A 14,536-nucleotide genomic window follows, 5' to 3' on the forward strand; every position below is an offset into this window, starting at 1 on the left:
TTAGGTTTTTTTTATATATTTTTTTTAATTCTTTATTTTTTTTATTTTTTATTTTTTATTGGTTTTATGAAGTACGTATATAAACTCCGCTGCCGCAGACTGGCGGATCTCATCAGCTTGATGGAAAAGTAACAGGTAGTGGTAGGGTTGTCATTTTTATGTTTTATTTATTTTGTTGCGTATTTACGTTATGCGCTACGTGGATTTGCGTTGATGATTTATTTTTATTGCTTAGATGGGTGGACGAGCTCACATCCCACCTGGTGTTAAGTGGCTACTGGAGCCCATAGACATCTACAACGTAAATGCGCCACCCACCTTGAGATAGGTAGAGATACAAGTTCTAAGGTCTCAAGTATAGTTACAACGGCTGCCCCACCCTTCAAACCGAAACGCATTACTGCTTCACGGCAGAAATAGGCAGGGTGGTGGACTCTGCGCGGACTCACAAGAGGTCCTACCACCAGTAAAAAGTTAGCTGATGTATGGACACAATAGTGCAAGATAGAAGGGGAAGAGGTCGACCGAAGAAGACTAGGATGGAGTGTGTGGTGGTGGGGCGGTGCAAGGTGGCTCCTGTGCGCCGCCCACGGTGTATCTCCCGAAATGACGTCCTTCGGGATTTTCCCGGAGATGAAATCCCGTCTTATCATCAGGACGGGTACCGGCGAAGGCGGACTTTCGGCTCGCACTGCGATACCATAGGTCTGGTGTAGCCGGTGTGGTGGAGCTCGATGGGGTTTAGTCGGTAGTCGTTCTGCGGGGCAAGTGCTTTGCGCCCCTTTTTCAAGGCGTAGTCTCTTGCGAGGAATTCGGGGAGGTGGAGGACTTTGGCCCTCCTCGTGCCCCTCTTCCTCTCAGGAGGCGCGGAGTCCGACATAACCCGGTTCGTTACCCCCCCGGACCGGGTATCCGTAAATGGATACCCCAGCGTTAAAAAAATAAAAAAAGGATGGAGTGTGTTAATTACTATATGAGAGAAAGAAGAGTGAGCGTTGAGATGACGGCTGATAGTGGAGCATTGAATAGAAAAATTTGCTGTACCGACCCCACCTAGTGGGATAAAATGGAGACAAAGAATAAAAGAAGTCGGTTGTCAATACGATGTTAAGAGTGATGTTTTGAAATTAAGATATCGGTGTTCAAAACCATTAGTTTTCGCCCTACAATCCCATAAATGTATAATTTGGGCCATAAAATGGAGTGGAACGAGTTTATGGAAGTTATTTAGAATATACATTTAGACTTCTTCATTGCTAGGGCCTATTGCTATGCTGTGTCTTGATAAAGTATTTTTAATGTGAACCCTTTTGGAGTTGGTGATGGGACGTATTGTAAGCTCGCTCGGTTAAGTACCATAGCCTTATCTTTTTCTGTCGGAAGCAGTAATGCGTTTTGGTTTGAAGACTGAAACAACAGCTTTTATATTATAGATCTTTATAACTCTCTCTCAAGGTGGATGGCGGCATTTATGTTGTTGATTTTAATGGATTCCACTTAACATCCGGTAGATTATAAGCTCAATCACCGGTCACAGCAATATTAAGATGTTTTATGGAAACGCAATATCCTGTTGACCGAGGTTGCTGATTATATCTTCGAGGTGGGCAGATATCTTATTTTTCGGCTTTTGTGCCAAAACACTTGCATAACTATTAAGCGGTTTGATTTGTTTCACAGTTTCATGACCTCCATAGATTCCCGAGAACGCTTTTTTGCGGCCATTACCCCTTAACTGGAATTAGTCTATATGTTGAGTACTTTTAGTGACACATGGTACTTAAGGCGTAAACTCCTGTCTTCTGATACGAACGCAATTAACATAGAGCATAATATTTTATATCATTACAGTACCTTCAACATAAGTAAAAGACTAATGAAAGCTATCATAAATTCATAGGTCAGTTAATCTTACTTTTGGGTCGTGTTTCACTACGCTCCTCAAAGAGTCCCAATTTCGTGGTACATAAGTTCATTTTCAGTTGTTTTTTATTGTTTAACTGTAAGGTGAAGTGTCGCCACAGTTTTCCTCTTTTGGCAGCCATCAATATTTAATTAGCGTTACATAGTTTGCCAACAGCTGGATAACCAATAAATTAGCAAGTCGTAAACTTAACCAGGACAACATAATAGCGAAATTCATGATTTTTTTGGAACGAAGCTCCTAACGGAGCGATGCGGAGGAGTACCCTAACCGGGAAAAAACGTCCGTAACGTAAGATTTTTATAATTTATGTATAGTTTTAGTATGATGGCAATACAGTGTCTAATGTATAGTCTACGTGATGACGGTTATTATTATTATTATTCATATATATATTTTATTGCTTAGATGGGTGGACGAGCTCACAGCCCACCTGGTGTTAAGTGGTTACTGGAGCCCATAGACATCCACAATATAAATATTTTACCCGAATACTTATTTTCTTTATACCTCGAATAGAACTTAAAATTAATATTTTTATAATAAGGAGCTTTGTTCCTATCCAGTGTCCCACGGCACCACACATCTTTTTTTTCTATCTTTGCATCGTTTCATTATTTAGAGTAGTTTTCGTGACCTAAAGGATAATACGCCCAGTGCAATTGTCTTAAGCAATGCAACGGTGTTCGAATCCCGCAGGCGGGTACCAATTTTTCTAATGAAATACATACGTACTTAACAAATGTTCACGATTGACTTCCACGGTGAAGGAATAACATCGTGTAATAAAAACCTGCAAAATAATATTTTGCGTAATTACCGGTGGTAGGACGTCTTGTTAGTCCGCACGGGTAGGTACCACCGCCCCGCCTATTTCTGCCGTAAAGCAGTAATGCGTGTCGGTTTGAAGGGCGGGGCAGCCGTTGTAACTATACTGAGACCTTAGAACTCATGTTTCAGGGTGGGTGGCGCATTTACGTTGTAGATGTCTATGGGCTCCAGTAACCTTTTAACACCAGGTGGGCCGTGAGCTCGTCCACTAACTTAAGCAACATATCGCATCAAACTTTTATGAATTTACTCTACGCATAGTTCTTAGTGACTTCGGACTACATACATATATTTATTTTCCATTTTATATGAACTTAGAGTAAGTACCCTTTGTCCGGCCGCTCGGTTAAGTACCTCGGATAAAAGCGAGCGACCCTTAAGATTAAAGTGAAAAATTTATCTTGACTAAAATGCCGTGTGTGGAGTGATTTTCCCGGTGATCGGGTCAAATAGGAAGAACAAGACCCAATCCAACGGGCAGCGATGGCTTAATATTGATGCGAATCATTTACTTTAAGCTGGCAAAAGTTGGCAACTACACGTTTTTTTTTACCTTAACTTTACCTTAACCTTAACCTTAACTAGTAGGTGAGCTCACGGGGCTCAAACCGGAGTTTTTCTAACACTGGCCCTAACAAGAGCAGTGCTTCGCAGAATCTACCACCAGAACGGAAAGGCGACCCACTGAGAAGATCCGGCGAGAAACTCAGAGGGCTGTGTCTATGGGTTAATTCACTAGTCGAGCGTCGCAAGCGACGGGTTCGACGAAGACGGTGACCGGTGCTTGTGGTACCTAAAAGCACCGTTAATGAATCGGGAGGATCCGTGATGACGTGTTTTGGGCGACGTCGACTGTTTACCATTCGGTCTACAGGATCGGGTATGTAGTTTCCAGCGGCTATGATAAGAGGGTTCTCATGTCGTGCCATTTAACACACACGCGCAATATAACGTTAATATAAAAAATGCTCTGGAATTAGCTGTCTTCTTTACGCTTCTTCTTCGAATGAGCTTTCAAAAGAGTCAGCGGTGGTAGACGCAGAGTTGACTTTACCTCTGAATTTTCTTAAGCTCCTGACTAATTGATACTTTGATTTTATATCATAGGTGGGAGTTAAGATTACAATTGTGTATGGATTCTAGTAACCACTTACCGTTAGGTACACTGCGACCTTGTTTATGAATCTACGTTATTTAAAAAAGCTAACGTTACAGATTTAATCTTAAAGTTAACGTTTACATACGTGTAGTATAAAATGTATATTTTTTTATTGCTTAGATAGGTGGACGAGCTCACAGACCACCTGGTGTTAAGTGGTTACTGGAGCCCATGGATATCTACAACGTAAATGAGGCACCCACCTTGAGATATAAGTTCTAAAGTCTCAGTATAGTTACAACGGCTGCCCCACCCTTCAAACCGAAACGCATTACTTAGATGATCGCTTATGCTTCTACCAAATACACTGAGCTGTGCAAAATGGCCTAAATTTACCTTGTGGTCATGCTAAGTACTGACTGTCATATTCATTTATATAGATATAACTGGCTGACCCGGCAGACTTCGTGATGCCTCAATCGATAAATAAAAGACCAAAACTTTTATATAAAATAAACTTAAAACAAACAAAAGGAATCCGTCCGACGGGGGACACATCAAAGAAAAAAACAAAATTGTTATTTTTATTTAACTCCGAGCATTTTCATATTTATCTAATCTTTTAAACCTTCTCTGGACTTCCACAAATAATTCAAGACCAAAATTAGGCAAAGCGGTCCAGCCGTTCTCGAGTTTTAGCGAGACTAACAAACAGCAATTCATTTTTATATATCGACGCTTGAAAGGCAAACATGACTAAGCGACAATAACTGCTTTGTACCTAAATTATAGGCAATAACCATATTCGATACGCAAAAAATATATATTTCTAGGTCTAATAAAAACATTTCAATCCTACAGCTACTAGCTAGATTCTACTACAGCTAGATTCGTTAAAATAAATTTTGTTTTCAGGTATTTCAACTTTAAATTAGTCTACTGTAAAGTTCACGTATTGTCGCTTAGTCACGTTTGCCTTTCAAGCGTCGATATATAGATAAATTTACCGACATGACTCTAAAACTAAGTAGTCTTTCACGCCTCAAAATAGCTTTTAAAAAATCTTAAATTCTCATTACATTACAGCTAACTAGATTGCGACTTTCAAATTATTTTTTTTCATTAAAAATGACATAATTCAGTGATACGGGAAGAGCCTTGAGCGGACTTTAGACCATTTTTCCCGTGAACTTGCGTCAATCGTTTAAGTATGCGCGGGAAAGAGAAAAGTAATAACTCGCTTCGCCACGACAAGGACGGAGAATGAAAGCCTTCGCATAGAGTAATATTTAATGGAGACGTGAACAACGTGATTACAGATGTAATTGTTGTCTCTGAGAAGGATTACTTTTGAGATTTGAAAGTCATTTGAAAGACAGAACATTTGAAAAACAAATCCCTGAGTTTTCCGCCAGATGCTCTCAGTGGATCGCTATCCCGGCGGATGGTAGATTCTGTAAAACATTGCTCTTGTTAGGGCTAGTGTAAGCAAATTCTTTCAGGTTGAGCTCGTGAGCTCATCTACCCATCCAGGTGGAATAGCCCGTTAGGCTGCCAGCTAATATCTCTGGAATTTTTTTATGAATATCACGTTAATGTGTAATAATATGATTAAATGTTAAGCAATTGAACCATTAAAAAGATGTAGATTGACCGTTAATGGTATTTTTACGACTTATTTTAGATTCTAAGGAGGCCTATTGCCTGACCTTGATAATTATGCTCGTTCAAGCTTTCAGAAGGTCATTGTAAGGAAAGAAAAAGAAAAGAAGGCACTGAAACTTCAACATTATGATTAAAAAAAATCTCACTCACTCTGTGGGTGGAAAAGGTCTATTAACTACAGTAGAAGAAAAATTAGAATGTAGTAAAGAGAGAAAAGAAAAAAAGAAAAGCAACTTTTCTTCAGAAACATTTCTAGAAAAAGTATTATATTCTCTAAGGCAAGCACCATTGCTGAGTTCACGGCCAAAAGCCGGTAACCGCTAATTTTGAGCACAACTGACGCTAAAGGCTCACTTTTGATCACCAATAAAATTCGTGATATAAACATTATTATGTCTATAAAGATGTGAATTCTATTTTGATAACTTTTAATTACCTCATTGAAACATAGTTTTATCGTTGGCCATGTTAAAACAAGGCGTGGTATGGGCTCATTAAAGTTTTATGTACTTCAACTCGTTTTCGATAAGGATAATGTGAGTTGTTATTTTTTTTTTACTTTTATTTAAAATGCCCAAATTTTTTTCTATACCTGCATGCAACTCCATGCATCACAAAATGATCAATGACAGAAACTACCACTCTAGTCAAAGCAATAATATTTTTCTAAACGAAACGTAAACAAGACAATAGGCATCATTACAATATTTCGATATTTGAACCTGCGTCAATACCGCAAACTAAAATACTTTATTGGCTGATCCTTCTAGATCGTGCGTCTGTCCGGTCCCGGGTGAGCGACAAAGCCTCGTAGCAAAATTGTGAACTTAGTAATCTTCCAACACAACTACTGTTCATTTTTGGGAGCAGATTAATTAATTTACTGGTGGTAGGACGCTTTGTGAGTCCGCACGGGTAGGCACCATCACCTTGTCGGTTTTTGCCGTAAAGCAGTAATGCGTTTCGGTTTGAAGGGAGGGGCAGTCGTTGTACTGTAAATACTGAGACTTTAGCACTTATATCTCAAGATATGTGGCAGCATTTACGTTGTAAATGTCTATGGGTTCCGGTAACCACCTAACATCAGACCTATCTAGAAAAGAAGTAAAAAAATATTTAAAAAATTCAAGTAGCTCTCCTATGGCACGGTAGATACATTTCTACAAACTCCCGTGTTGTACGAAATGGCGTTATATGAGACTAGAAGCCAGTACAAAAAGGACAGTAATTATCCTGAATAAAACTATGCCTGTATGTTTTTTACCTACTGTTCATAAAAATAAGTGGTAAAATTTCGTTTATTCCCATATATTGTATGCTCATAGTGCATAATGTAATTTTTTAAATAGCTTTCAACAAAAATCTCATTATCGTGTTTTAGAAGTACCGTGTTGTAAAAGGTGTTCGATTGGAACTCTGGTTTAAAATAACTTGTTATAGGAGGATTATCTGTATCAAGAGCATTTTGTTTTTAAAGGTATATATCTATAAATAATAATAATAATAATAATAATAATATAGCCTTTTATTCAGATCTCTTAGTACAATGATTTTTTTTTTTAAACTTATGTAAAATCTAGCATTAAAAACTAAAACTTAAAGATATGAATACATTTAAACTAATATTTGTTGTTTGGTTATCTTTCCTAGATCTGTTTGCCAGTCGGCAAAGGCCTCCTCCAACCTTTTCCATTCCTTTCTTTCTTGAGCCACTCTGTTCCATGTGACTCCTGCCACTTGTCTAACGTCATCGTCCCACCTTTTCTGTGGTCGACCTCTTTTTCTTTTGCCTTCCCTTGGGTACCACCATGTCACCCTTTTGCTCCATTTGTCGTGTCCTCTTACCAGGTGACCAGCCCATCGCCATTTGAGTCTTTTGATTTTGCTTATTATATCGGTAGTTTTTGTTTTGATTCTAATGACGATTTTTTTTACTCTGTCGGACTTTTTAATGTTTAGCATACTCCTTTCCATTGCATACTGGCAGGTTGCTAGTTTGTTTGAGGTGACCTGATTTAAGGACCATGACTGACACCCGTATGTAAGGACAGGTAGTACGCAGGTGTTAAAAAGTTTGCTTTTTAGGTTTATATGGAGCTTTTTATCTTTCATAGCCTCTCTTAGACTCCAGTATGTCTTCCAGCCATTTGTAATTCTTCTGTCCACTTCCTTCTGCATAGGATCTTTTTGAGTTATGAGCTGCCCTAGATATACGTACTCGTCTGTATAGTTGATTTCAGTGTTTCCTAGATCTATTGTATGTTTGTACCCGTTTGTCATCACCCTAGTTTTTTCCGGATTCATTGCCAGCCCTACTCTCTCACTTTCTTTCGCAAGTTCTTTTATCATTCTGGTTAACTCTTCTGCTGTTTTGGCCATTAACACTATGTCATCAGCAAATCTTAAGTGTGATACCAGTTGGCCGTCTATATTAATTCCAAGATGTTCCCAATTGAGTCTTCGAAAGATTGATTCTAATACTGCGGAGAATAATTTCGGAGATAGAGGGTCTCCCTGCCTTACGCCTTTTTCTACTCTGAAAGGAGTACTTTTCTTTTCTAGTTGGATTCTTGCTCTGCTGCAGCTATATATATTTCTTATTAATCGAATGTACTTGTGCTCAATTCCTTGTTCTAATAACGCCCCCCATATTTTGTCATGATGTAGAGAATCGAATGCTTTACTATAATCAATGAATGCGATGTAGTATGTAAGTTGGTACTCGTTGTATTTCTCCAAAATTTGACGCACTACGTGAATGTGGTCAATCACTGAGTAACCTTTGCGGAATCCTGCTTGCTCTATAGGTTGGTTTTCGTCTAGGGTTCTTTCAATCCGTTTTAAGATGATCTTAGCAAAAATCTTATATACATTGGACATAAGACTTATAGGGCGATAATTTCCTATGTCATATTTATCACCTTTCTTATACAGTAGGATGATGAGAGACTCGGTCCATTGCTGGGGGATGGTTTCAGTATTCATTATATCATTGAATATTTCTGTGAGGACAGGTAGCAGTATCTCTTTGCTATTTCTTAAGATTTCATTGCTTATGCCGTCAGGCCCGGGTGCTTTCTCACTCTTTTGGGTATCGATAGCCTTACTGACTTCAGCTTGGAGAATACTGGGGGTGTTCGAGGTTTCCACTAGACTGATTTCAGCTTGCGTAGTGTTGTTTCGATAAAGATTTTTGTAATATGACGTAGCTGTTTTTAATATGCCAATTCTGTGATAATCGAATTTTCCTCGGTTATCTTTCATTTTTACGATCCAGTTCTTCGTGTCGGTCAATTCTTTGAGTGCTTTTTTAGTTCCACCGGTTTTTCGTATGTAATTTTCGATTGTTTGCAACCTTCGTTGTTTTCTTTCTTTTCTGATACTTTCCTTGATATCTTTGCTGATTTTGGCTAATTTCTGTCTTCTGTTTTGGGTACTTCTTTCATTAGTAAGGTAATTTCTTTCTTCTAGGAGTTTTATAGTGGCTGTTGATAGTTTTTCTTTTGCATTAATTTTCCTATCTGTTATAAGTTTAGTTTGGGTTTTAATAATATTCTCTATATACTTGTATTTATCTTGGGTTTCTAGTTCCTTAGTGTTCTCTTTGAAGTTTCTAAGTTCAGCTCTTAGAGCTGTTGTTATTTGCTCTAAGTGTTGTTCTTCGAGTTTTATGTTTCCTGAGTCTTGTCTTGGTCTAGTCTTCTTTGGTTGTTTTATTTTGAGCTCAGTTCTAAGTAGCCTATGGTTGGTGTTGAAGTTAAATCTTTTAATGACGGTAAAGTTTGTGAAGTAGCTGTTTCTGTTGGTCATAATAAAATCAATTTCATTTTTTGTTTTACCATCCGGCGAGATCCAGGTCCACATGCTCTTTCGGTTCTTCTTGAAAATAGTATTTAAGATTGTTAATTTGTTTTCCAGCGCGAAGTTTGTAATTTTTTCCCCATTTCTGCTTCTGGTCTTGTTACTATATGAATATTGTCCTAGTATTGCGTTTTCTCTTGGGCGTCTTGCTCCAATTTGGCCATTGAAGTCGCCCATGACTATAAGGTTTTTGTGCGTATGCTCTTGAATGGTTTCGTTTAAAATATGGTAGAAGTTATTTATCGTTTCCAAATTTGATTGCTCTGTAGGTGAATATATTTGTACAATAGACCACGGTTTTTTATATCCTGGTAGATTCAAATTCATAATCGCTATGCGTTCTGAGATTCCTATGAATTCTTCCACATATTGTTTTAAATGTTGTTTAATAATAAATCCTACCCCATATTGGCCTTGCGTCTCCCCTATTTGGTACAGTAAATAGTCTGGATGACAAGTAATACTTTCGCCCATTCTTCTCACTTCGCTCAAACCAATTATGTCCCATTTGATAGATTTTAGCGCATATGTCAGTTCCGTAAGATTTTCTTCTTTTCCCAAGGTGAGTACATTAAGGGATGCTATGTAAACTACTGGTTTTCGGTGATTGTTGTCTTTAGATGTTGGAGGGTTGTGGTCGCTTTCCCCCTCGAGGACCAGTCGGCTTGGGGGAGTTATATATCTATACTAATATGTAAATCGACAGTGGTTTTTACGGATGTTCCGTTATAATTACTGAACTATGCATCCGATTGACTTGAAACTTGGTATCGATGTAGAAAATACATGTACTAAATGGGTAGGCTAATATTTATATGAGTGTTGGACTCGCTAATAATAATGACAATAAATAATAATGTTAATTTTAATTGCCCAGCGAAGCGGACGAGTACGGTTAGTTATTATATAAGAATGCCCAATTGTCACTGTGGCGCTTCTACGGTGTAGCAGCTCGGTGTTTAATCTGTGACCGGTCGCTTGGTTCCCGGCAGTAGCGCGTCGGCTTTCCACAGAGAGCGTGGCCGCTGAAACACTGAAATAGAAATACATTGTGCCGTTGAGTGTGTGTGGGTGTGTATGCGTGTGGGATTCCTGTTTGTTTTAGTGAGCGTTTGAACTTCGAACGTAAGTTTTCTTTTAAATTACGATCTGTTCTTTGTGCCCACTTTTTTTAAGCGGTTTTGTATTTTAGTAATTTATTTTTTTCGATTATTTTTTTATTGCTTAGATGGGTGGACGAGCTCACAGCCCACCTGGTGTTAAGTGGTTACTGTAGCCCATAGACATCCACAACGTAAATGCGCCACCCACCTTGAATTTCCGGAAATCGTTTATTTGTAATACATCCAGACATTCCTTGGTAAAGTAAATAAAGAAGCTCTTATAATCCAGAGGTGTCATATGGAATTCTGAAAGTTGCAGGTTCGACACTGTACATACTACGTGCATAGATTTTCATTTTGATAATTATATGCACGCGATGCGTGCTCACGAGCGCTTACGGTATTTTTTTTATGAACAACATATTTAAGTGGTCAATCGCATGTTTGTCAGCCGCTTCAACTGTTACAGCTTTGATTTAAAGCTTCTTACGTGATTAGAGATTAAAAAGAGAAATTAAATTTATATTTATTTTATAACAAATTTTAACTTAATTAATCTACACTTCAGCTCTTCTCCAGTTTTTATGATATTGGAAATGATCAGACGAAATTTTCGAACCAACTTATTTCTGTAGAAGGATGAATGTATGATGATGATTTACCAGTGCCTATCAACACTATACTTGTAACTATACTTGAGACCTTAGAGCTTACATCTAAAGGTGGGTGGCGCATTTACGTTGTAGATGTCTATGGGCTCCAGTAACCACTTAACACCAGGTGGGCTGTGAGCTCGTTCACCCATCTAAGCAATAAAAAAAAAACTAGATCATGAAAGCCATCTTGAAACATGAAGCGGATTTCTCAATTGTGTTAAATCCCACTCTTCAATCAGGCAGGCAGGAATGTGATACTTCCTGCCGGCTTACAATACTCCCTACCGGCAGCAATTTTTAAATTTTCAATATCTTTCGTAATTCATTTGTAGATATCCGTCTGTCTATAGACTGCCAAATTTTGAAAATGTCTTTATAATATGAGTGGCTTACTGTGTTCACGAATGCTCACCGTAAGCTAAGCTTTTAACAATCCCCGCTAGTGAAACAAAGTGATAAATTTATTTTGCAATGATTTTGATAAATGATTTTTCCGCGTGTCTTAGATTCCTACGAATTCCGTGAACTATGTCTAAGAATGACAAATAAGCTTTATTAGGCCGTCCCCCGGGACCTATGTGGGTAGCTTTTGTTGGAGTGATCGTCTGGGTTTCTTATAAAAAGACGCAGATTTGCATGGATAGTTTTTAGTAGTCATTGACGACGCAAGAAGAAGGGGCGACCACACGAATGACATTGACACATATTAGGCGAGTGACAGCTGTCAGTTGGTATCTATATATTAATACGTGAAGCAAAAACTTTGTATCCCTTTTTACCCCCACCGAATGTAGTTCCGCCTTGTCGTGGCGGTGGGGCTTAAGCGTGCGTCCCTAAAATCGCGTGCAGAGGAATCTGTGTGGGACGCCGCGACCAAGAGAACTGCGCCCAGCTCTCCGCAGCCGCCTCCGCGTTCTGCGGGGGATGCTTGAGAGAGAGTGAGGGACCCTCTCCCCACCCCCTTTGCACTGGCAAAGTGTGGCATTTAGGGGATGAGGGGTTGGCTCTCGGGAGCCTGATGAGCCGGCGACACTTTGGTGTCTTCCGGCTGCGGGTTGCCATGTCCCCGGCTTTGGCTACAGGGGAAAGCCTTCCAGATATGGAAGGTACCGGCTCGCCGGCGTGGCTCCACACCGCGTTGTGGGCGACGGACAGGCTTCGGCCACCGTCGGCCAAACCGTAAACCCCAGTCATGGGGAACGGGGGCTCCTGCCTTTACTGGTCGGAGCCGCGAGGACGCAAACCTCTTCAAAAATGCCCCAATCTCAAGCTCGACACCCGGCGATGGGATGTATGGCTGGAGGGTTTCCAGTCCCGAGGGTGTCATAGATCCCAGGGGACCAAACCCCTGGTTAATAAAAAAAGAAATTTCATGATGATGGACAATTGTACAAAGTTAGTACCCCAGGAGGGTACCGCCCGCGAGTCGGGCGGAGAATCCCTCCGTGCTTCTACCTCAGTGGAAGCACGCTGCCCCACGTATTCTGGGGGGGGCAACAATTGCCAGGATGAAGGAGGCTGTGCGACGGGCAGCGGAATTCCCGTCGAACCGAGGCGCTCCCCGATCGCCGGCTCGATGCGCTCTGCGCTCGCCAGCGAGTCGGGTGCGATCAACCCCACCAGACCATCGGTAGGGAAAAAGAGGGGGCGAAGGAAGACCCCACTAACAACGTCCAACGACGGCGGCGCGTCATCTTCCAGCATCGAGGTGCCGGAAAAGACGATGGCCATCGAGGAGGTGGCTCCGGTGGTTGCGGGGCCTGCCACAACGAAAGACACGATGCCCGCTCCCCAGCGGCCACCAGTAAGGAGGAGAGGCGCAGTGTCACCAGCGACGTCGGTGGAATCGATGTCGACGTCGGCCGCGTCCCTGGCTAGCGGGGACGAGGCATTCCGCGACCTCGACCTTGCGCTGGTCAATCTGGCGAAGCTGCTGTCGACTGTGGCTGCCAAGGGCGCTGAGCCAGGCAGCAGCTACAGGAAAAGGCTCCGGGAGGGAGCCGCTATGGTTAGGACAAAGCTGATCCCCACCCTGTCCAAACTCGTCGGGCAGCTTGACTCCAGGGAGAGTCGCATTCTGGAGGACTCCCCGGTCTTGCGAGATGGGACTCCCTTGTCGCCGATGCCTGCGCTGGCACACTCTGGGCCCCCCGCGAGGAAGATGGACACCAGCGTGCCCTCACGAGCTGTGATGAGTGTGGCGGCGCCCATGCCAGCGCCCACTTCTGTGGCCCCTGTTTCACGAGTGCCTACTCCCGCACTCCCTCACCCCCCGCGGAGGGTTGAGTTAAGGCCTGCGCCACCTCCCCAAATATCGGCCATCCCTGCGTCCATGCAGAGAGGAAGGTTAAGGCCTGCACCAGCGCAGGCTGAAGACATCCGCTCGCCACTGGCGAGGATGGTAGACGAGTGGCCGGCGCTGTCGCGGCCCAGGCCTGCGGAGCCGCCAAGCAGAGAAGAAATGGTGGCCTGCATCTCGCGGGCGGTGGTGGATGAGGTCCGCAAACACTTTGCTGGCCTCGAGGAGATGCTCCGCTCCTCGAATGGTTCCGGAAATTGCGTCCCGGCACCAAAAGCCACGACCGCCATACGGGACTGGGCCGCGCAGCCGACCTCCACTTCTACCCCATCCGCGAGGGTGGCACGACGTGGAGGCCGGAACCAGAATATCAGAGGTGCGGGAGCCAAGAATCCCGCCCCGAGATCCCAACCACAGCCTCGTCCCCTTCCTCCTCCCCCGTCAAGCATGGACGAGGGCTGGACAGAAGTGGTGAAGCGGGGTACCAAAGCACGGCGACAGACAGCAGCTCTGGCAGCTCCCCAAGAGGCTCGAGCGCCGACCGCTGCAGCCCGAAATACAGCGCTGGCGGCCGTGGCTGCTCCCCGCGAGGGTCGAGCACCGGCCGCTAGCAAGAAGAAAAACAGAAAGAAGAAGCCGCGCGCAGCGGGGTCAGCTGCCGTGGTAGTGACTTTGCTGCCGGGCGCCGCCGAAAAGGGCCTCACCTACAATGAGGTGATGGCCCGGGCGCGCGCAGCCGTAAACCTGACAGAAATCGGGGCAGAGGAAGGTCTACGCTTCCGGCATACCGCCAATGGGGCGAAGCTGCTGGAATGTCCCGGTGCCGATAGTTCTGGCATCGCGGACAAACTAGTGGCGACGCTCCGCGTGGCGTTGCCGGAGGAAGAGGTGCGCGTGCACAGGCCGGTGAGGATGGCCGAGATTAGGGTCACCGGCCTGGACGACTGCGCCACCAAGGAGGAGGTGGCAGCCGCAATAGCCGCCCAGGGGGGATGTGCCCCGGAAAGCGTGACCGTGGGCGAACTTCGCTCAGGGTACTCCGGGGCCAGGTCGGCGTGGGCGCGCTGCCCTGTGGAGGCGGCCACTTCTTTGGCCACC

General features: G+C 42.9%; 1 protein-coding gene across 2 annotated transcripts in view; it reads left to right on the forward strand.

Annotated features, from left to right (window-relative positions):
- LOC101746051 (neuroglobin) overlaps positions 1-14,536 on the forward strand; it is a 142,682-nt gene that overhangs the window by 38,601 nt on the left and 89,545 nt on the right. Inside the window, exon 1 of one of the 2 annotated variants that reach the window (XM_021348409.3) lies at positions 10,343-10,505. The exons of the other annotated variant lie outside the window; for it this stretch is intronic. The gene's annotated coding sequence lies outside the window, so the exon portion shown is untranslated. Of the gene's footprint in view, positions 1-10,342; positions 10,506-14,536 lie in introns of those variants that run through there. 2 annotated transcript variants of the gene reach the window in all.

The sequence above is a fragment of the Bombyx mori genome, chromosome 18 (genome assembly GCF_030269925.1).
Source record: "Bombyx mori chromosome 18, ASM3026992v2".
Lineage (NCBI taxonomy): Eukaryota > Metazoa > Arthropoda > Insecta > Lepidoptera > Bombycidae > Bombyx > Bombyx mori.